The following is a 22,340-nucleotide window of genomic DNA, read 5'->3' as shown; positions in this document are numbered from 1 at the left end:
TTGTAAGCAAGTGCCATAGCATCATACCACATTGCATAAGATTGTCATATCCATCATCTTGGATCATACCACCGGAACATCATATACATAGCATACTTGGGATAGAAAGTTATCTATTTTGCATCTTATAGGTTGTGCACAAGTGTCGTATCCGCCTATAGAGCAATCGTGCTAGCGTCTCTCTTGAGCTCATTCCTTGGTTGCACAACCCCATTTATCTATCCGTGTGTGTGTGTTTCCATGTGCCACATATTTCTATTGGTCTACTTGTTACACTTGCGAATTTGTGAATCTCTTTCAATATTATTGACTCTTGCTAACATTTTGCATTAAATTTTTGTGCCACTATCCTCACCGAGATCCACCATAAGCCTTACTTGTGTAGGTGTGAGAAACCGACAAGAATTGGTACCAATTGTGCTATTTCCTTGTCCACATTGGAGTGATCATTGATCCACTTTCAACTTCGGTCAAGGTACATTTGGTATTCGTTCTTCTCTTTCTACCACTCACATTTTTCTCTTGGAGTGATGGATAGGCAAGGCATTTCATCTTCGGTCTACAACAACAACGACAAGTTCGATGCCACGCACAACTCCAACAATGCCAAAATGCAAGCTCAAATGGAAGAGATCAAAGCCCTCATTAAGTCCTACAAGCGGTCTTCATCATCTTCGAGAAGACGCTCAAGAGCACATGCCTCCGAGTTACCATCTCTGGCAAGGTCACATCGGGATCGACACCATCACCATCACGAACGTGAAGGTCACGAGCTCAACACCAACAACCGCTCAACGACTTCACCATCTCCCTTGGCATCTTCGCCAAGAGACTTCAAGGCATCTTCGCCTTCGGATATACGGCATCTTCGCCAACAAGCACCCCAAGACTACACTCAAGAGAAGCTTCCCAAGCTCAAGTCCGCGACCTCCACGAGCTACTACGACCTCGACACCGACCATGAGATTCCTTTCTATGGGATTCTAGAACCCGAGGAGTATCTCGAGTGGGAGCATTTGATGGATGACTACCTCAAGCTACATCAAGTTCCTCCCGAAGTTCAAGTGAAGTGCGCCACAAGGAACTTCCATGACTACGCGTCCACATGGTGGTTTCACGCACCTTCGGAGACCTACGACATGAGTTGGCCCAAGATGAAGAGAGCTTTGCGGCGAGAGTTTGTGCCTCCAACCTATACGGAACAACTTCACCAATTGGAGAACACCATCCAAGGATCCAAGTCCATCAACGAGTACTTCAAGGAGATGAAGATTGCCTTGCGACGAGCCGGCGTGAACGACCCCATTTCGATGAAGTTCCACTTCATGATGGGATTGCACAACGACATCTCCAAGACGATCTTCCTCGAGAACTACAAGTCCCTCGACGACAACTACATTGGTGCTCTCAAGGCGGAACAAGAACTCATGAACGCCAAAGTTTCTCTACCTCAAGCTCACTTCGCGACGACCAAGCTCCATGAGAACGAGCATGAGGCTAGTACCACCACGATGTCCAAGCCCGACGAGCTCCAAGATGCTACTCCCAAGTTCGACTTCACCGCCATCCCTCTTTGTGGCATTGATGATGCCGAGTCTACTTCGACTCTTTTTTAAGATGGTGCGGCGACAAGTACTACTACGGAGAACCTCAAGGACAAAGCTTTGGAGGCGAGCGACAAGGTGGCGAGCAAGGATGATGCATCCATCTTAGAGGCGAGAGTGATGATGTGCCATCTTTGGCCTTCATCCACGGCGACAACAACGAGATGGTTGAGCATGGGATTTTCCCTTCTACCACGTCGACGTATGATGACTTGAGTGACTTGTGCCACCATATTGAGAGTGAGAGTGACTTCACCACTAGCCATATATATGTGTTGCCACAATTCCCATGTGAGGAGAGCCACAACCCCCACCACTTGAGTGAGATGAGTGACTCCACCATATGTGAGTTTGAGTGCACCTATTTTGAGGGAGTGAGTGAACCACCACATAGAGAGAGTGAGATAGTTGATAGGTCATGTGAGGCCACTTTCAAAACTAACGACTTGACCTCTACCTCTATTGTGCCTTCTCATTTGGTGCTAGGTCCCTTATATGATGATGCGCCGATTCGTGATGACTTCGTCCTCCCCTTGGACAAGACGATGGCCATGGTGGAATATGATGCACCCCCCACATGGTTCCATCAAGATGAAGATGACAACCATTTGGTCTTTCCCACCTCACCTTCACCACTTGAGTGGAATGAAAATGGTAACATAGGTGACGGTGATGCTCTAGTCCCACTAGTGGACATTCTTGACATTGATTGCTTTCATGACGTTGATCCCCCTATTGACATGCTTCATGCTAGTATGATTTCCCCATGCGATGATTTACCCATTTATGATGAGTATGATGACTGCCATGTGGAGTCTCTTAGTTGCGATGCCATGTTACATAGGATTTCTTGTGACAATTCTCTCGGTCACATCATGTTTGCCAAACCGCTTGACTTGTCATATGCTATGCATGAGATCGACCACATGTCATATTTGCAATCTCTTCATAGTGAATATGCATATGCCATTAAGATTAACCCAATTTGCACTTCTGCCATAGATGACAAGCCCATGGTTATCGGCATTTGTTTTTCTTGTGACGATATTGATATGCTCCCTTTGCATCCTTTATCTCATATGCCATGCCATGACCACCTAGCTTCGGATATGCATTGTTTTGGATATTGTCCATTTTCTCCGTATGATGTTTCAAATATTTCACATGAGGAGACCCCCATAGTTTCCTCATACATTTTAGGAGATTTTGATTCATTCCATCCATTGCATGATCCTTATACTTGTATGCTCAATTAGCATCCCCATCGTGTCATACACAATAACTATTCTTTCATGATGGATGACATGTTCTTATACCATGCATCAAATTTCTTTGAGCGATGCTTATCTTGTGCTAACTCTCACATGCACATACACATCATGATGGATGATGTGTACATCTACCACGCACACACAATTTTCCCTTTATCTTTGTTTTGTGTAGGTACTCACGCATACTCATCAACCTCTCAATCCCAAGAGTTGACGAAACGAGCTCTTGAGAGCAACGATGATTTGGGATCCCGTGGACTATCCTTACCACCGTTCTCTTCACGCAACGACTACGCGCATCTTTTCTACTTGTCTCTCACATGGTTATGGGTTATTGTCCATTACATATCATATGCCCATCTTTCCATGTTCACTTTGCATGATATGCTTATTCCTATGCTTTTGCCATGCATTTGTGACCCATGCTTTGCTTTACACATGATGATCGATTCTCATACTTGTATGTGTATTTGCAAGCGTGGTGGAGATATTGTTTGTTATTGCCATGATTGCTTTGTGCCCCATACCTATGATGATACTTTCATCTTGCTTTGTGTTCGTGCTTGCGATATGCCATGTGCATTGCCTATGCTTATTATTTTGCTCACATGACATGATTCCCATGATTTACTCTAGTGTGTTGCATCTTCGCTCCACTATCTTGCACGACTTGATTACTATGCTTGCTTGCCTTGTTGCATCACCAATGATTCATACTTGCTCCTTTCATGCGGTTGATGACAACCATTACCATGCTTTGCACATGATTGTTATTGCTTCTTGTCATTTATCTCCATGTGTTGCCTCTCTCATGCTAAATGATTTGACATGTATTGAGTGCAACAATGCCCTTAGTCTTGATAATGAGTTTGCCCCCATAGCATTCTCACATATAATTGGAGATTTTGACATATTCCTTGTGAAGCATGCTTGTCTTACCTCTTTGCACCATATACCTAGTGCCATGAATATTGCCATTGTTGCATCATATTCTTCACGTACTTATGCTTCTAATGGTTATGTGCAAGAGAAGAGAACCATCATGATCGATGTGTGTTTATCTACCATGCACATACGTTTTTTATTTTGTTGTGTGCATGTGTAGGATACTTGGACTTCATGTCAACTTCCATGTCACGTGAGTTGACAATCCGAGCTCTTGAGAGCGAACCACCTTCTACCACGATGATTCTACATCACACTTGCTTGTACTTCGGCATTGTGAAGGACGCACAAGAACATGCTTTCAAGGTGATATCCTTCTCTTTTGAGAACCCCCAAACCATGATGATACGGGGTTGCCCAATCTTCACGGAGGATCGGCTCTATGTTGCGAATCAACGCCACCTGAAGGGTATGAAGGAAACCCTCGATCCCAACCAACAACGCTGTCGGGTAAAGGATAAATAGTGCAACCTGACGAGACCGAAGCTAACTATTGCAAATGCAACAACCAGCGACAAGTATTCGCCCAACCACACTCTTAGTTCCAATCCACGCAACCACGCACGAAGTTGGAAGCACGAACTGGTCGCCGCCTCAACGGCTGCTCTTGTAAAATCACAAAGTGAGTTTACCCTCTCACAAGGCAAGATTACAAGAGCTAAGGAGGAAGTGAACCCTCAAACAATATTCTGGTTGCACTTAGCTAACCTATGCTGAAATCAAATTGCCAAAGAGTTGTGGCTGAAGTGGGGGAAGGAGTATTTATACTAGGAACAACCCTCCTAGTTTAGGTGTGAAACCAGGCCAAAAGAGGGGCTCAAATTCGTGCTAACCAGCTGGTCAAGGGAGCAAACTCATGGAGCCTCGCGCAGCAATTAATGCCCTGGACAGCTTGCATTGGAACTCTCATATCCTTTGACTCAGGACTCCATATGATGCACCGTTTGATTTTCCTGAAAGTAGACTTCATATGCTCTCCATTTTGTACTCCCACACATGCTAGATGCTCATATATTTGTGTTGCATGATTCAGCAAGTTCTGGGACGAATTCTGGAACTGCACATGTAACAATAGAGTGTTGAGATGGCTTGCTATTCTTCCTTGCGGTGTAACTAGTTGTCCTTGTCACCAAAACAAGGCTTTCATCAGAGTTGAAACTTGTTCTCTTTAAACTTGTCGAATGGGCTCCAAAACTTGGTTCTTCATGTGCTGAATGTTGTTGGTTGTCCTCGACATTGTACCTAAGTAAAATCAGCACACGAGATTTAGGCAGTATAAAGTTCTCATGGTCATTTGTTTGGCACGGCTCCTTGTCATGGGACCCAAATAGATCTTCTTTGTAGAAGCTTCACTTGATGGCTGAGATTTATCATCAGGAGAAGATGATAAATGAGGTGAACCTGGGATGTCCTCATCATCCTCCCCCTCTTCAAAAGGAGTCGTCCTCGACTCTTGACCCTCTTGATCGAAGCATGGAGACAAATCAGCAACGTTGAAAGTTGGACTCACAGCATAGTCTTCAGGAAGCTCGATTTTGTAAGCATTGTCATTAATCTTGGCCAAGACTTTGAACGGTCCATCTCCACGAGGCATTAGCTTGGATTTGCGCTTCTTTGGGAACCGATCTTTGCACAAATGTATCCAAACTAGATCTCCGGGCTCAAAAGTTACCTTCTTGCGATTTTTGTTTGCCTTAGCAGCATAGTACTTGGACTTCCTTTCTATCTCTTCTCTGGTCTTCTCATGAATCTTCTTCACATATGCAGCACGCTTGGAAGCCTCCATGTTACATCTCTCTTGCAATGGAAGTGGCAGCACGTCAATTGGTGCAAGTGGTTTAAATCCATATACCACCTCAAACGGGCACATGTTTGTGGTAGAGTGAACTGCCCGATTGTAAGCAAACTCCACGTGCGGCAAACACTCTTCCCACTCCTTCAAATTCTTCTTGATCATTGTACGCAGCAAGACTGAGAGTGTGCGGTTCACTACCTCTGTTTGCCCATCAGTTTGGGGGTGACACGTTGTTGAAAACAGCAACTTGGTTCCTAATTTTGCCCACAATGTTTTCCAAAAGTAGCTCATGAACTTCACATCTCGATCTGAAACAATAGTCCTTGGCATTCCATGCAAGCGAACAACATCCCTAAAAAACAAACCAGCAACATGTGAAGCATCGTCGTTCTTGTGGCATGGAATGAAGTGTGCCATTTTTGAGAACCTATCAACCACAATAGAAACTGAATCCCTCCCCCTCTTAGTCCTAGGCAGTCCTAAAACAAAATCCATGCTAATATCTTACCAAGGAGCATTTGGAACAGGCAGGGGAGTATATAAACCATGGGAGTTCAGTTTAGACTTAGCTTTGTGGCATATGATGCATTGCTGCACAAATCTCTCAACGTCCTTGCTCATCTTTGGCCAATAAAAGTGATCGGCCAACAGGTCATAAGTTTTCTCACGACCAAAGTGTCCCATTAATCCTCCTGCATGTGATTCCTGCAACAACAAAGGCCTAACGGACGAATCTGGAACACATAACTTGTTAGCCCTAAAAAGGAACCCATCATGCACATGGTATTTATCCCAACCTTTCCCATCTTTACATTTTGCATATGGTTCTGAAAATATATGATCAGTGCAATACAGTTCTTTTAAGCTCTTCAAGTCCTGGTACCTTCACTTCTAATTGTGTCAAAAGAACATGCCTATGGGACAAAGCATCAGCAACCATGTTTTCCCTTCCTTTCTTATACTTCACAACATATGGGAAAGTTTCAATGAATTCTACCCATTTAGCATGCCTACGATTAAGTTTAGCTTGGCCTTTCAAATGTTTCAAGGCCTCATGATCAGAATGTACAATAAACTCTTTAGGCCATAAGTAGTGTTGCCAAGTTTCAAGCACTCTAACCAAGGCATACAACTCCTTATCATAAACAGAATAATTCAGTTGTGCACCACTCAGCTTCTCACTAAAATATGCTATTGGTTTTCATTCTTGCATTAACACACCTCCAACACCTATTCCACTAGCATCACATTCTATCTCAAAAGTTTTAGTGAAATCAGGTAGAATCAGCAAAGGTGCTTCAGTTAATTGTTTCTTAAGCTCAAGAAATGCTTCTTCTTGTGGTGCACCCCATTTAAAGGGAATTCCTTTCTTTGTCAATTCATTCAAAGGTGCAACAATTGTACTAAAATCTTTCACAAACCTCCGGTAGAAACCAGCAAGGCCATGAAAACTTCTCACCTGGCTTACATTCATTGGAGTTGGCCAATTCTTGATTGCTTCCACCTTAGATTCATCCACTTCAATTACCTGTCCTGAAACGACATAGCCAAGAAAAACAACCTTGTTTGTGCAAAAGGAGCACTTCTCAACGTTAGCATATAGTTTTTCTGTCCTTAGCACATTCAGCACTTGTTTTAGATGTTCAATATGTTCCTCAATTGATCTGCTATAGATTAGGATGTCATCAAAGTACACAACAACAAATTTTCCAATGTAAGCTCTCAAAACATGGTTCATCAATCTCATGAATGTACTTGGTGCATTAGTTAATGCAAAAGGCATGACTAACCACTCATACAACCCGAATTTTGTTTTGAAAGCAGTTTTCCATTCATCTCCTTCTTTCATCCTAATCTGATGGTATCCACTCCTCAAATCAATTTTAGAGAAAACAGTAGAGCCACTCAATTCATCGAGCATATCATCTAACCTAGGAATAGGATGACGATACCTAACAGTTATAATATTGATAGGCCTACAATCCATTACCAATTGCCATGTGTCATCTTTCTTGGGCACCAAAATCACAGGTACAGCACAAGGACTTAATCTTTCACGCACATAACCTTTATCTAAAAGTTCTTGTACCTGCCTTTGTATCTCCTTTGTTTCTTCAGGATTAGTGTGGTAGGGAGGTCGATTCGGAAGTGATGCTCCTGGAATGAGGTCAATCTGATGTTCTATGCCACGCAAGGGAGGTATACCAGCGGGTACTTCTTCCGGAAAAACATCCTCGAATTCCTGCAAGACATCACAAACAGCACTAGGGAGACATGTTAAGTCGTTAGCTGAAAGCAAAGCATCTTTGTACACAAGTACAACGACCACTTGATTTGGGTTGAGCCTCACATCTCTCAGTTCTGATTTGGTGGCTAACATTACTAAGTTCTCTCCCTCTCTTTTATTCTTCTCTCTCAGATTTGGCTTGTGGCGCTCACTCACCGATTTGTGGATCTCTCTCTCGCTCTTTTTCTCTCCCTCTTTCTTACTCACTATTTTTACTTCAGAAACTTTCTGCAAGTGCTCAGCCATGATTTGTTGGGGTGTCATGGGTCTAAGCACCAAGTAGTTTCCTCTCCACTTGATGGTGTATTGATTGGTTCTGCCACAATGGTGAGCTGAATGATCATATTGCCACGGTCTGCACAACAGCAAGTGACACACCTTCATTGGCACCACATCACACTCAACGGTGTCATTATAATCTCCAATCTTGAATTGCACCTGTACCATGTGTGTGATCTTAATCTCTCCACATTCACTCAACCATTGTATATGATATGGATGAGGGTGTTGTAGCAGCTTCAGCCCAAGCTTATCACACATTTCTTTGCTTGCAAGATTGTGACAACTCCCACCATCAACAATTACCTTGCATACCTTGTCTTGCACTTTGGCTCTTGTTTGAAACAGATTGTGTCGTTGTCCATTCTCAGCTTCTTTGATCTGCACACTCAAAACTTTAGTGACAACAAGAGAGGCACCTTGCTCATAATCACAATAGGTTTGCGCATCACCATCTGAACCAATACCATCTTCAGTTTCTTCTTCAGGTTCACTACAAGACTCATATTCTCCATTCTCGGTGATCAGCATGGTACGCTTGTTGGGACAATCCTTCTTCATGTGGCCACGTCCCTTACATGTAAAGCACTCTATCTCACTAGTTTTCCCCGTGGAGCCAATGGAGGATGAACTAGGAGCTGCAAATTTGATCTTCTCCTTCAAATTTGATGCATCCTTTCTGCTCGTGGCTGCACGTGCATGGGGCTGATTTCCACCACCAGAACTAGTCATAATACCTCGACCAACATTGAATTGAGGTATAAACTTACTCCCACTTGATGTAGCTCGAGCTGTGAAGGACGTAGTTCTGTTTTGCTTCGAGTCTTCTTGCAATTGACGTTCAGCCTTAGAAGCAAGATGTACTAGCTCTACTACATTACGATATGGCTGCAAATCAACCACTCGTTTAACATTAGGATTCAGCCCATAAAGGAACCTTGCCATGGACTGCTCCTCATCTTCATGTATGTTGGCTCTTATCATTACCTTCTCCATCTCCTTATGATACTCCTCAACTGATAACTTTCCTTGCCTCAAATTCTGGAGCTTATCAAAGATTTCACGTCTATAATGCCTTGGGAAAAATCTTGCCCTCATCTTTCTTTTCATTTCTGTCCATGTAGCAATAGCAGGCTCTCCTACTTCTTCTCGCTGAATCTGAACTTGCTCCCACCAAATTAGAGCATAGTCTTCAAACTCAAGTGAGGCCATTGCTAATTTCTTCTCTTCAAAGTAGTTGTGCATGTAGAAAATCTTGTCAACTTTCAATTCCCATGTGAGATAACTTTCTGGATCAGATCCACCATCAAAATTGGGCATGGTAAACTTCAGCTTTCCAAACCTCTCCTCCTCCTGCCATCCACGACCATAGTTTCTACGATGATGAAATCTGTCATTCTGGTGCAAGCCTTCTTCATCTTCATCAAACTCATCTCCACTACCTTCATGGTGTAGATTTGCTCTTCGGTGGCCTCCTCTAAGACCACGACCAGCAGCAACTTCATGATGACCACGTCCATTACCATGATCATTTCCACGTCCGGGACCGGGAGGTCTCATGGCATGGGGAGCAGGAGCACGGTTTCTTCTAGCTTGTGCATTGGAGGCAGCACCTTCCCCATCAGTTACATTTTGTTCTTCACCATGGACACTTGCATCTTCTTGGTTCTGACGAAGCTCTCACACAATATCAGCAACAATACCAGTCCTCATGGCTGCCATGTTCTGAGTGAGTTGCTCATCAACATTACCCATAAGTTGCTGCAAATCTCTCGACAACTTGTCTTGCTTCTCTTCAATTGGGTCAAGGCTATTTCTGAACTCTCGGCGTAGATGATCATGTAATGCGTTGAAGTGAAACCGTGTGACGGGCTGATTGAGATGCCCATTTCCTTCAACATCATACTCGTTTTCTTCACCTGCCATGGTTAGTTCTCCAAAAACCCTATAGTACTAGAAGCATATATGTGGATAACAACTCAAGCTCACCTCACTTACCAACCGAAGCTCATGTAACTTCCAAATGGGAGCAGAATCATGCTCAACCGTGGTGTCGGTGGTTGGTATACAAAGAGTGATAATCAAGCGAATACAAGTCTAGGGTTGCACATGCGGGGCTGTTTGGTGGAGTTTGGGTGGGGTATATATGTAGCAAAAGGTGCACTAATCTGCAATCTAGATATTGTTGAACCAAGTAATCATCCACACAAGATTCTAATGCATTTAGTTGCTGAATGAGATATACGTGAGGTACATGCAACTCTCGCCAAGGAATCAGATTTGCTGCAAGCAAGGATTGAAGACTTTGCACACTTGACACGTTTCAGCTCACAACACAAACATGGATTTCTCAAGATATAAGTGAAGAACAGTCCCAAGTTTTCTCTCCTTTGCTTCTTGCACACACTTTCTTTCTTTGGGCAGATCTCTTTTTTTTGCCTTTTGTTTTTGCTCTTTTTTTACAAACTTTCAACAAGGGACTTGGATCTGAACACACACTTTGGGGGAATGACGAAAATCACAGTAGATGAAGTCAACCAACAAGAACATGCAGTTGAAACTTTGGCAGCAAACACACACGAACTGATCTGATTTTACTGGGTGGAAAAGACGATGGGAATCAGATCTAACAAGGATGAATGGAGAGCACACAGTGCGGGCTTTTCAAAATGCACAAAAACACTCAAAATGGACTCCGGATGACAAAGATATGCATGATTTGGTGGAGGATGCAGATCTGAAATCTGTGCACGAAAATGAACACAAACACACAAGATTGGATGGGGGGAAACTCAGCAACTAAAAACAAAGATCTAGTGGACAAGAACTTGATAAAACTCACTGAATAACAGATTAAAGGCTGCAAAGGGCTAGGTAAAGGGATTTTTTGTGGGACTATTTTCTGGACTTTTAGGATGAACAAGAACACGAACTAAACTAGAGATACAAGATCCTACCGTGTCAACCGAAGCTCTGATGCCAAGATGATACGGGGTTGCCCAATCTTCATGGAGGATCGGCTCTATGTTGCGAATCAACGCCACCTGAAGGGTACGAAGGAAACCCTCGATCCCAACCAACAACGCTGTCGGGTAAAGGATAACTAGTGCAACCTGACGAGACCGAAGCTAACTATTGCAAATGCAACAACCAGCGACAAGTATTCGCCCAACCACACTCTTAGTTCCAATCCACGTGACCACACACGAAGTTGGAAGCACGAACTGGTCACCGCCTCAACGGCTGCTGTTGTAAAATCACAAAGTGAGTTTACCCTCTCACAAGGCAAGATTACAAGAGCTAAGGAGGAAGTGAACTCTCAAACAATATTCTGGTTGCACTTAGCTAACCTATGCTGAAATCAAATTGCCAAAGAGTTGTGGCTGAAGTGGGGGAAGGGGTATTTATACAAGGAACAACCCTCCTAGTTTAGGTGTGGAACTAGGCCAAAAGAGGGGCTCAAATTCGTGCTAACCAGCTGGTCAAGGGAGCAAACTCATGGAGCCTCGCGCAGCAATTAATGCCCTGGACAGCTTGCATTGGAACTCTCATATCCTTTGACTCAGGACTCCAAATGATGCACCGTTTGATTTTCCTGAAAGTAGACTTCATATGCTCTCCATTTTGTACTCCCACACATGCGGGATGCTCATATATTTGCGTTGCATGATTCAGCAAGTTCTGGGACGAATTCTGGAACTGCACATGGAACAATAGAGTGTTGAGATGGCTTGCTATTCTTCCTTGCTGTGTAACTAGTTTTCCTTGTCACCAAAACAAGGCTTTCATCAGAGTTGAAACTTGTTCTCTTTAAACTTGTTGAATGGGCTCCAAAACTTGGTTCTTCATGTGCTGAATGTTGTTGGTTGTCCTCGACATTGTACCTAAGTAAAATCAGCACACGAGATTTAGGCAGTATAAAGTTCTCATGGTCATTTGAATTATGATAAGCTAGGAGCATGTTCATCTCTTGTGCTATTTGTTTGGCACGGCTCCTTGTCATGGGACCCAAATAGATCTTCTTTGTAGAACCTGGGACATCCGGCCCCAGCGCCCGGACATCCGGCATCTCGGGAAGGCCCGGACATCTGGCCTGATGCCCGGAAATCCGGCCCTCCCCCTGCCTACGTGCAGCGCATCTGGGCCGTGGCCCATGTACCCCTTCGCCCCTTAGACTATATATACTCCCACTCCACCTACGTTCTAGGGTTAGCGTTGTGATAGCTCATTTGAGAGATAGAGCTTCGCTCATCCATATCGGATCTACTCCACGAGAGAGACCGCGGCCCCTCTACGGAGAAGATTCACCTTGGATTCAAGACCCCTTTACGGGAAGATCCCCTTGTGGATTCAAGACCTCCTTCTAGGAGAAGAACTGGTTACCCTATGTATCGTCCTTTGTTGGATTTGGATCGTGTATCTCTTTGTGTTTCGAGGATCTAGCACATGTGTGACTATTTCTTGTTGGTTGAGTGTTTCTCTTGTGTTTCCCCTAGTTTTTCCCCTAGTGTTCTTCGTGTTCATCATTGGGATCCGCTCCTTTCCTGAAAGATCCGCCATCTAGGGTTCCACCCTACATCAGTTTGCTTTATTAGCTCTATTAATATCATCTTTCAAAATGGAATCAGGAGTCATAGGAAGCAAAGTAATATTTTTATCCTTATTAACAAGAGTATACTGATTGTTTCTACCATGGTGTACATAATTTTTATCAAATTGCCATGGTCTACCAAGTAATAAGGAACATGCTTGCATAGGTACCACATCACAATCAACATATGTAGAGATACTAAAATGCACACAAACAGTATGTGTTACCTTAACCTTGCCACTGTTGTTGAACCATTGGATGTAGTAAGGATGTGGATGTGGTCTTGTGGTGAGAGATAGCTTCTCCACCATCCCATGCTAGCCAAATTGTTGCAGCTCCCTCCATCTATGATGACGCGAACAGAACGTTCCTTCACAACTCCCTTTGTATGGAACAAATTATGTCTCTAATTTTTCTCAGCTTGTTTGACCTGCACACTCAAAACACGTTGAGCAACTAAACATTCATACCTGTCAGCATCTTCAGGAGCCATGTATTGCGTCTCATGATCAGAAACATCTCCACCGTGTTCTTCACGTGTAATAAGAGCCAAAGTCTCCTCATCATAGTCACTAGCGGACTCATACCCACCATCCTCAGTAGCAATCATGACACGCTGAGATTTGCATTCTCTCGCAAAATGTCCTCTTCCCTTACAATGACAACAAATAATATCACTTGCGTGCCCTGTTGACGCCATGGAAGAAAAAGAGCTCTGCGCAGGCCCGGTCGGTGTGCTCTTGGCAGATAGTGGTGGTTGTGCCTACTTTCTTGTATCACGGCTGGGGGTGGCACCTGATGGAGGTGCTGGTGTAGTGGAAGTAGCGGATGCACGTGGTGTCCATGATGAAGATCGACCTGCAGAAAAGTTAGTTCGCGCCAATGCCTGTCGATCCTGCACTTCACGTTCAGCTTTACAAGCAAGATGGAATAAATGAGTGATATTATGATGTAGGGTAGGAACCCTAGGGGCCGATCTTTCACGAAAGGAGCGGATCCCGTGATGTAGGGTAGAGACCCTAATCGCCTGATCTTTCACGAAAGGAGCGGATCCCGGGGAAATCACGAAGAACATGGGGAAGAACGGGGAGAAAACACAACAAGAAACACAAGAGGAAATCACTAAACCGACACGAATGGGTCACACATGGGCTAGATCCTCGAGTACATAGAACGATACATGAATCCACGGACAACTAGGGACGATACACGGTAACCGGTTCTTCTCCGTGAGGAGGCCTTGAATCCACAAGGGGAGCTTCCAATAAAGGGGGCTTGAATCCTCTTGGGGGATCTTCTTCGGTGGAGGCTCGAATCTCCGAGGAGAAGGTAACCAAGTGGATGAGCAAAGCTCTCTCACAAATATGAGCTAAACATTTGATAACCCTAGAAAAGAGGTGAGAGAGGTCTATTTATAGTCTAAGTGCAAATGGGGGCGAAAGTAGGGGTACATGGGCCTCGGGCCCAAATCTGGACGCAGCCAGGTACCGGACGTCCGCTGGGGACCGGTCGTCCGGTGTCTCATGAGCGTCCGGTCGTCCGTTCTCCACCGGACGTCCGCTGGATCTGTTCTGTGATGGGGCTGCCGGACGTCTGAAAGCTCCGGACTTCCGCTGATGTTGGCTCAGGTGCGGTCGCGCCGGTCGTCCGGTCAGGGCCAGATGTCCGCTCATTGGCCTCGGGTGCAGGGGCACCGGTCGTCCGGTCTGGACCGGACGTCCACTCGCTGGGGCTCAGCTGATACTTCAGGCGCCGGACGTCCGGTCCCGGCCGGTCGTCCGGTGGCTGGGACTTTTCCTTCAGCCCTCCTTCTTCTCTGTCTTCTCGTCCATCTCCCTCTTCTTCTTGTCCTTGCTCCTTAGCTTCTCTATGGTACCTGATGATGCGGAGCATCCCACGTTCATCCCCATGTACACTCCGACTACTCTCCAAGCCCTAAGAGAACATAAGACGAGACCTCATCTATACACCATTGGACACAAGGTGAACTCGCTCCTCTTCAAACCATCACTTTCCATACATGAGACATGGCTACTACTTCAAACATATGTGCTATGCATGACCAGGAACCAAGAGGAAGACCATGGACAAGAAGGCAAGGACACCAAGCACGAGGAACAAGACGAAAGGCTAAGGAAGAAGCTCCAGCCACCGGACGTCCGACGCCTGAAGACCCACCGGACGACCGGTCCAGACCGGACGACCGGCGCACCTGCATCCGAGCCAACATCAGCAGAAGTCCGACGTTTCCGGATGTCCGGCACCCCATTCACAAAGAAGAACCAGCGGACGACCGGAGGACACCGGACGTCCTGCAGCTCCAGAGACACCGGATGACCGGTCCCCAGCGGACGTCCGGTACCTGTCTGCGCACAGTGTTCGGGCCTGAGGCCCATGTACCCCTTCACTTCGCCCCATTTGCACTTAGACTATAAATAGACCACCGATTCATTGTAGCTAGGGTCAGCATTGGTTTAGCTCATTTGAGAGATAGAGCATTGCTCATCCATATCGGATCTACTCCACGAGAGAGACCGCGGCCCCTCTACGGAGAAGATCCACCTCGGATTCAAGACCCCTTTACGGGATGATCCCCTTGTGGATTCAAGACCTCCTCACGGAGAAGAACCGGTTACCGTGTATCGTCCCTAGTTGTCCATGGATTCGTGTATCGTCCTATGTACTCGAGGATCTAGCCCATGTGTGACTTATTCGTGTCGGTTTAGTGATTTCCTCTTGTGTTTTCCTTCTGTTCTTCCTCGTGTTCTTCGTGATTTCCCCGGAATCCGCTCCTTTCATGAAAGATCGTGCGATTAGGGTCTCTACCCTACATCATCTTGGTATCATGGGCCACGTTGATCACGATTTCAGAGCCTCCCCCACCGTTTTCTAGCCTTCTTTTGCTTGATTTCGTCCTAAATTCGAAAATCCCCACCAAAAATAGCCCCAATTTTTTTTTGTGATTTGTTGGTTTGATGATGTTTTGTTGATTTTGATCCATGGATTTGCTTGGTTTCGAGTGGATCTAGCATTTCCCGAAGTTTCCCCATCTTTCATCCACGAGGGATTTCGAGGTGGAGATGGTGGGGGAAGGCTAGATCCACTTGCAACACAACAAATTCATGGACCAAAACCAACAAAACATCATCAAAACTCACAAAACACAAGAAAAATTTTTGGGGCTATTTTTCTGGGGATTTTCGGATTAGGACGAAAAACGAATAGGGGGCTCCGAAATCGTGATCAACCTTGATCTAGATACCAAGATGATGTAGGGTAGAGACCCTAATCGCCCGATCTTTCACGAAAGGAGCAGATCCCGGGGAAATCGGGAAGAACACGAGGAAGAACAGAAGGAAAACACAAGAGGAAATCAGTAAACCGAAACGAATAAGTCACACATGGGCTAGATCCTCGAGTACATAGGACAATACACGAATCCACGGACAACTAGGGACGATACATGGTAACTGGTTCTTCTCCGTGAGGAGGTCTTGAATCCACAAGGGGATCTTCCCGTAAAGGGGTCTTGAATCCAAGGTGGATCTTCTCCATAGAGGGGCCGTGGTCTCTCTCGTGGAGTAGATCCGATATGGATGAGCAATCCTAACCCTAGCTAGGATGAATGGGGGGTCTATTTATAGTCTAGGTGCAAAGGGGACGAAGTGAAGGGGTACATGGGCCTCGGGCCCGAACACTGTGTGCAGACAGTTACCGGACGTCTGCTGGGGACCGGTCGTCCGGTGTCTCAGGAGCTGTCGGACGTCCGGTGTCCTCCGGTTGTCCGCTGCTTCCATTCTGTGATGGGGGTGCCGGACGTAAGGGGATTCCGGACTTCCGCTAATGTTGGCTCAGGTGCGGTCGCGCAGGTCGTCCGGTCGGGGTTGGACGTCCGCTCATTGGCCTCGGGTGCAGGGGCACCGGTCGTCCGTCTGGACCGGGCATCTGCTTGCTGGGGCTCGGCTGACGCTTCAGGCGCCAGACGTCCGGTCCCGGTCGGTCGTCCGGTGGCTGGCACTTTTCCTGCAGCCTTTCTTCTTCTCCGTCTTCTCGTCCATCTTCCTCTTCTTCTTGTCCTTGCTCCTTAGCTTCTTCATTGTACCCGAGTATGCACAAAGTATCCATATGAGATAGTAGCCATGCTTCATGTGCATCAAAGTGGAATTGTGAGAGGAGAGATGTCACCTCGGTTTCAAGGGCTCTTGCACGTGATCGAGTCATGGGTCCGGTAGGCACTTGATGAGACGATGGTAGGTCCATGGGGATGACCTTGGGATGCTCCGCATCATGTTTGGTCCATGTTGGAACATGGATATGCTGGGATATCATGTTATCTCTTATTTAATTAAATGCATCTATATAATTGGTAAAGGGTGCAAGGCTCGGCCTTTTGCCTGGTGTTTTGTTCCACTCTTGACGCCCTAGTTTCCGTCATACCGGTGTTATGTTCCTTGACTTTGCATTCCTTACGCGGTTGGGGTTATGGGACCCCCTTGACATTTCGCCTGGAATAAAACTCCTCCAGCAAGGTCCAACCTTGGTTTTAACATTTGCCACCTAAGCCTTTTTCCCTTGGGTTTTGCAGACTCAAGGGTCATCTTTATTTTAAACCCCCGGGCCAGTGCTCCTCTGAGTGCTGGTCCAACCTGGGCGATGTTCGGCGCCCCCTAGGCAACCAGGGTCTATGCCAACCCGACGTCTGGCTAATCTGGTGTGCCCTGAGAATGAGATACATGCAACTCCTATCGGCATTTGTTGGCACATCGGGCGGCTTTGCTGGTATTGTTTTACCATTGTCGAAATGTCTTTTAACCAGGATTCCGAGACTGATCGGGTCTTTTTGGGAGAAGGAATATCCTTCATTGACCGTGAGAGCTTGTGATGGGCTAAGTTGGGACATCCCTGTAGGGTATAAACTTTCGAGAGCCATGCCCGCGGTTATGTGGCAAATGGGAATTTGTTAATATCCAGCTGTAGAGACTTGACACTTGACTTAATTAAAATGAACCAACCGCGTGTGTAGCCGTGATGGTCTCTTTTCGGCGGAGTCCGGGAACTGAACACGGTCTTGGGTTATGTTTGAACGTAAGTAGTTTCAGGATCACTTCTAGCTTCACGACCGATGCATAGCTTCTCATCTTACTCTTATTTGCGTATGTTAGCCACCATATTTGCTTAGCGCTTGCTGCAGCTCCACCTCATTACCTTATCCTACCCATAAGCTTAAATAGTCTTCATCTCGCGGGTGTGAGATTGCTAAGTCCTCGTGACTCATGGATACTTCCAAATAGTTGCAGGTGCCGATGATACCAGTGCAGGTGACGCTACCGAACTCAAGTGGGAGTTCGACGAGGACCTTGGTTGTTACTATGTTTCGTTTCCTGATGATCAGTAGTGGAGCCCGTTTGGGACGATCGAGGATCTAGCATTTGGGGTTGTCTCTTTTATTTTGGTTCCGTAGTCGGACCTTGATTGAACTCTAGATGATGTATGTTTAACTTGTTATTTGAGTGAAGTGGTGATTGTAAGCCAACTATTTATCCCTTTCTTATTCATTACATGGGATTGTGTGAAGACTACCCCTCTTGCCACAAAACCACCATGCAGTTATGCCTCTAAGTCGTGCCTCGACATGCGGGAGATATAGCCACATCGTGGACATTACATTTGATGTCTGTGTTCTTGCCAAGATGTCTGACCAAAGTGATAGCAAAAACAGATCTAAAGAGCAAGTGCAATTGAGTGAGGGCACTAGTACCTCAAGCATCTCAGATGATGGCAAGCAGGAGCACTACTCCTAGTAACTTGCCAAAGGCAGCCACCAGGACAAGGAGGAAGGAAACCTCAGACTCTGAAGATGAGGACTATGTGGCTGTTGAGGAGGAAGTTAGCTCAAAAAAGAAGGTGTTGAAGAAAGAGTATGGTACTGCTGCAACAACTAAGCCAGGGTTGAATAAGAAGGCACCTGCAAAAAGAATTCCTATGTCTAAGGCCAGGGCCTCAACTGCTGAAACCTCTAAGCCAACTAAAGAGGCTGCTAGAGAGGGAAAGAAGACGAAGGAGAGGGTCAAAAAGACCACTGCCAGAGTCCTTGGTAGATCCTCCATAATGAGGGATCCAGAAGAAGATGAAGAGGGAGAGGATGCTGCACCAGCACCCAAGTCCCATAAGCTCATGGGAGATGCAATCAAGTCAGGGGCTGCTCCATCAAAGCCCAGCGCTGCTCCCAATGCTGCTGCTGCTCAAAAGCCTTCTAGGCCCAAAAGAAGCACCAGGAACATCCTAGCTGAAGAAAAGAACAAGGCCCAGTGCCTGAAGTTGAAGAAGAAGATGCAGAAGCCCAAGTGCTAAGAAAACTGAAACCCAAGATTCCAAACCACAATGACACTCATCCAGTGGCAGAGGACATGAACATCGGGAAGGATGCAGGATTGAGACTTTGGAGACAGTCTGACCCCTATGATGTGAGGAGGAGGACTGTCGTGGACTATAGGTTCCACACCAAGGAACAACAAGATTTCTATGAGACCATTCTGCTTAATAAGAAGCCAATTTTCTATGATATGAAATGGGTCGATTGGGAATTCATTGACGAGAATGAAGACTATTTCCCAGGTGTACATGAAAGCTTCAAAGCTTGTGGAGTTGATGAGTTTGTGGGTCAAGAGTTGACCAAATGGAATGATGAGCTTGTTATGCAGTTCTATCCAGATGGCAGAATCGTGTGGATGTCTGAGGGTACAAGGTACCAATCAACTATTGATGAGTGGGCAAAGTTGATCAATGCCCCAGAAGAACATGAGGATGATTTGGATGTGTATGCCCAGAAGAAGAAGGACCACAACTCAATGGCAAACATGTACAAGGAGATCCCCGGCAAAGCTTTGGAGACACACGAGCTTAGATTTGTGCATTGTCTATTGTCTGGTCTGCCTACAATCAACACTATCCAGAGGCATACTCTGTTACCCAAATCTGGAGATCACAAGATGATAAGAGGACATTCAATCCACCTGCTGCAAATATTTGATGACCCTCAAAAATTCAAGGTCATGAGTCTGATTGTTGAGACAATCAAGAGGACTGCAGCTGATCAGAAAAGATCTTGTGGGTATGCTCCACATATTCAGGTGCTCATCAACTCCAAGATGGGCACACACACTTACCTGTTGGACAAGGAGCACATACCTTTGCACCCAGAATTTGAGGATAACGTAGTTGCGATGAATGAGAATGAACCTTCATCAACACAAGCACAAGAGAAGAGAGCTAAGGCAAAGGCAGAAAAGGATGTAAGGATGCCAAGTGCTGAGGACGCATCTCAGGTGTTCTTAAAGAGCAAACAAGATCAATTAGGTTATCTGATACAAGCAACATTGATGATTGAGAAGTGCTTGGCCACCCTGACTCAGAATCAGGAGAGCTTGGAAAAGATCGTTGAGACAATGTTATATGATCTTGACCTCAAGGTGACAGAGATACAGACTGCGGTCGAGCAGCTCCAGGAGGAAGCTGAGGAGAAGAGAAGGAAGGCAACTACAGATGCTTTTCAGCAAGTGCCAAGGAGTTAGAGGTCAGCTGCAATGCTAGTATCAGATACAAGAGCCACTTCATCTGCACTAGCAACAACTTCAGTGCCACCTCCAACACCTACTCCACCAGCTCCAACATCATCCACTGATGCCTTCATCCTTGGAGTTCTATCTACACCACCTCTCGAAGTCCAAGCCAGAGAGACGCATAGCACTATGCATTTTCGAACTTTTTGGTAACTTGTTGCCAAAGGGGGAGAAATGTATAGATCATAGGCTTCAAAAGAGAGTGTTTTTCTGCTTTGTCTCTCTTGCTTTCCTGCTTTTTAGTTGAACTTGTGTGTGTGCTTGTTTGATACTTTATGTCTGTGTGAGATACTTGTATGATCATGTGTTTGATCATATCATACTTTAACGTTTGCTTGGATGACATTATCCTTTATATCCTTATATGATCATTCACTTTGCTTGGTGATGACTGCATGCTTTAATTCATATCATTTTGAGCGCTCCACCAAGATGTATGTGACATGGAAGAGTGACCCATGATCCTAATCGATTGTGCATTTGCATTCAAAAGCAAATCTTAAATAGTGCACAAATTTAGGGGGAGCTCTTCCTTATCACATACTTCTCAAAGTGATGATGTATTTAAATCTTATTATCATTTGTTGAAGCTTTGATCTATATGCTGTCATCAATTACCAAAAAGGGTGAGATTGAAAGTGCAACTATCCTTGGGTGGTTATGGTAATTACTAACAACATATAGCTCATTGAACTAATACCATATCAAGATGATCATTTCAGAAAGTTCAATGATTGGCATGGCATGGATTAAGAATGTGGATCCCTCAAAATGCTAAGGACACACATTGGCTCAAGCTCAAGACTCTACATTTTCATTTTAGTGATCCAAGATCACATTGAGTCCATGGCAAAAGCCAATACTATTAAAAGGGGATGATGTGTTACTCAATGACTTGCTCAAAATGCTTAGTTATATGCTCCAAAAACCCTCAACAACTTTCTCATATACACATATGTACCAAACCAAAAGTCAAACTCGGCCCCACCGAAATGTTCAATCCGGCGCCACCGAGTTCACTTGACATAGCCACTGCCAGAAACCCTAGTCATATCGGTCTCACCGATAGGGATCTTGGTCTCACTGAGATGGGATTGCGAACTCTTTGTTTCCCTTTGTAATGTTTTGGTTCAACCGAGATGAGTGATCGGTCCCACCGAGTTCGCAATGCAAACTCTGTGTTTCCCTTTTGTAACATTTTGGTCTCACCGAAATGAGCAATTCGGTCCCACCGAGTTTGCCTGACCAACTCTCTGCTTAGCTTATTACCAAAATTGGTCCCACTGAGTTTGTGTAATCGGTCTCACCAAGATTACATTATGCCCTAACCCTAATAGAATCGGTCCCACCGAGTTGACATGTCGGTCCACCGAAAAGCCTAACATTCACATTTTGAACTAAATCGGTTTGACCAAGTTTTCTGATTCGGTCCCACCGAGTATGGTGAATTGTGTGTAACGGTTAGATTTTGTGTGGAGGCTATATATACCCCTCCACCCTTCCTTCATTAGTAAGGAGAGCGATCAGAACGTGCCTACATTTCAGCATTCATTTTCTGAGAGACAACCACCTACTCATGTGTTGAGACCAAGATATTCCATTCCAACCATATGAATCTTGATCTCAAGCCTTCCCCAAGATGCTTTCTACTCAAATCATCTTTCCACCAAATCCAAATCAGTGAGAGAGAGAGAGTTGAGTGTTGGGGAGACTATCATTTGAAGCACAAGAGCAAGGAGTTCATCATCAACACACCATTTATTACCTTTTGGAGAGTGGTGTCTCCTAGATTGGTTAGGTGTCACTTGGGAGCGTCCGAAAAGATTGTGGAGTTGAACCAATGAGTTTGTACGGGCAAGGTGATCTCTTACTTCGTGAAGATATACCCTAGTGAGGCAAGTCCTTCGTGGGCGATGGCCATGGTGGGATAGACAAGGTTGCTTCTTCAT

General features: G+C 45.3%; 1 pseudogene; it reads right to left on the bottom strand.

The window, feature by feature from the left end:
• Window positions 1-4,988: 4,988 nt before the first annotated feature.
• LOC125532808 lies at window positions 4,989-9,741 on the bottom strand (annotated as a pseudogene).
• Between the last annotated feature and the right edge of the window lie 12,599 nt (window positions 9,742-22,340).

This window comes from Triticum urartu, chromosome 1 (genome assembly GCF_003073215.2).
Source record: "Triticum urartu cultivar G1812 chromosome 1, Tu2.1, whole genome shotgun sequence".
Classification (NCBI taxonomy): domain Eukaryota; kingdom Viridiplantae; phylum Streptophyta; class Magnoliopsida; order Poales; family Poaceae; genus Triticum; species Triticum urartu.
Note: the sequence above shows the minus strand (reverse complement) of the source record. Positions and strands in the feature narration are given on the sequence as shown.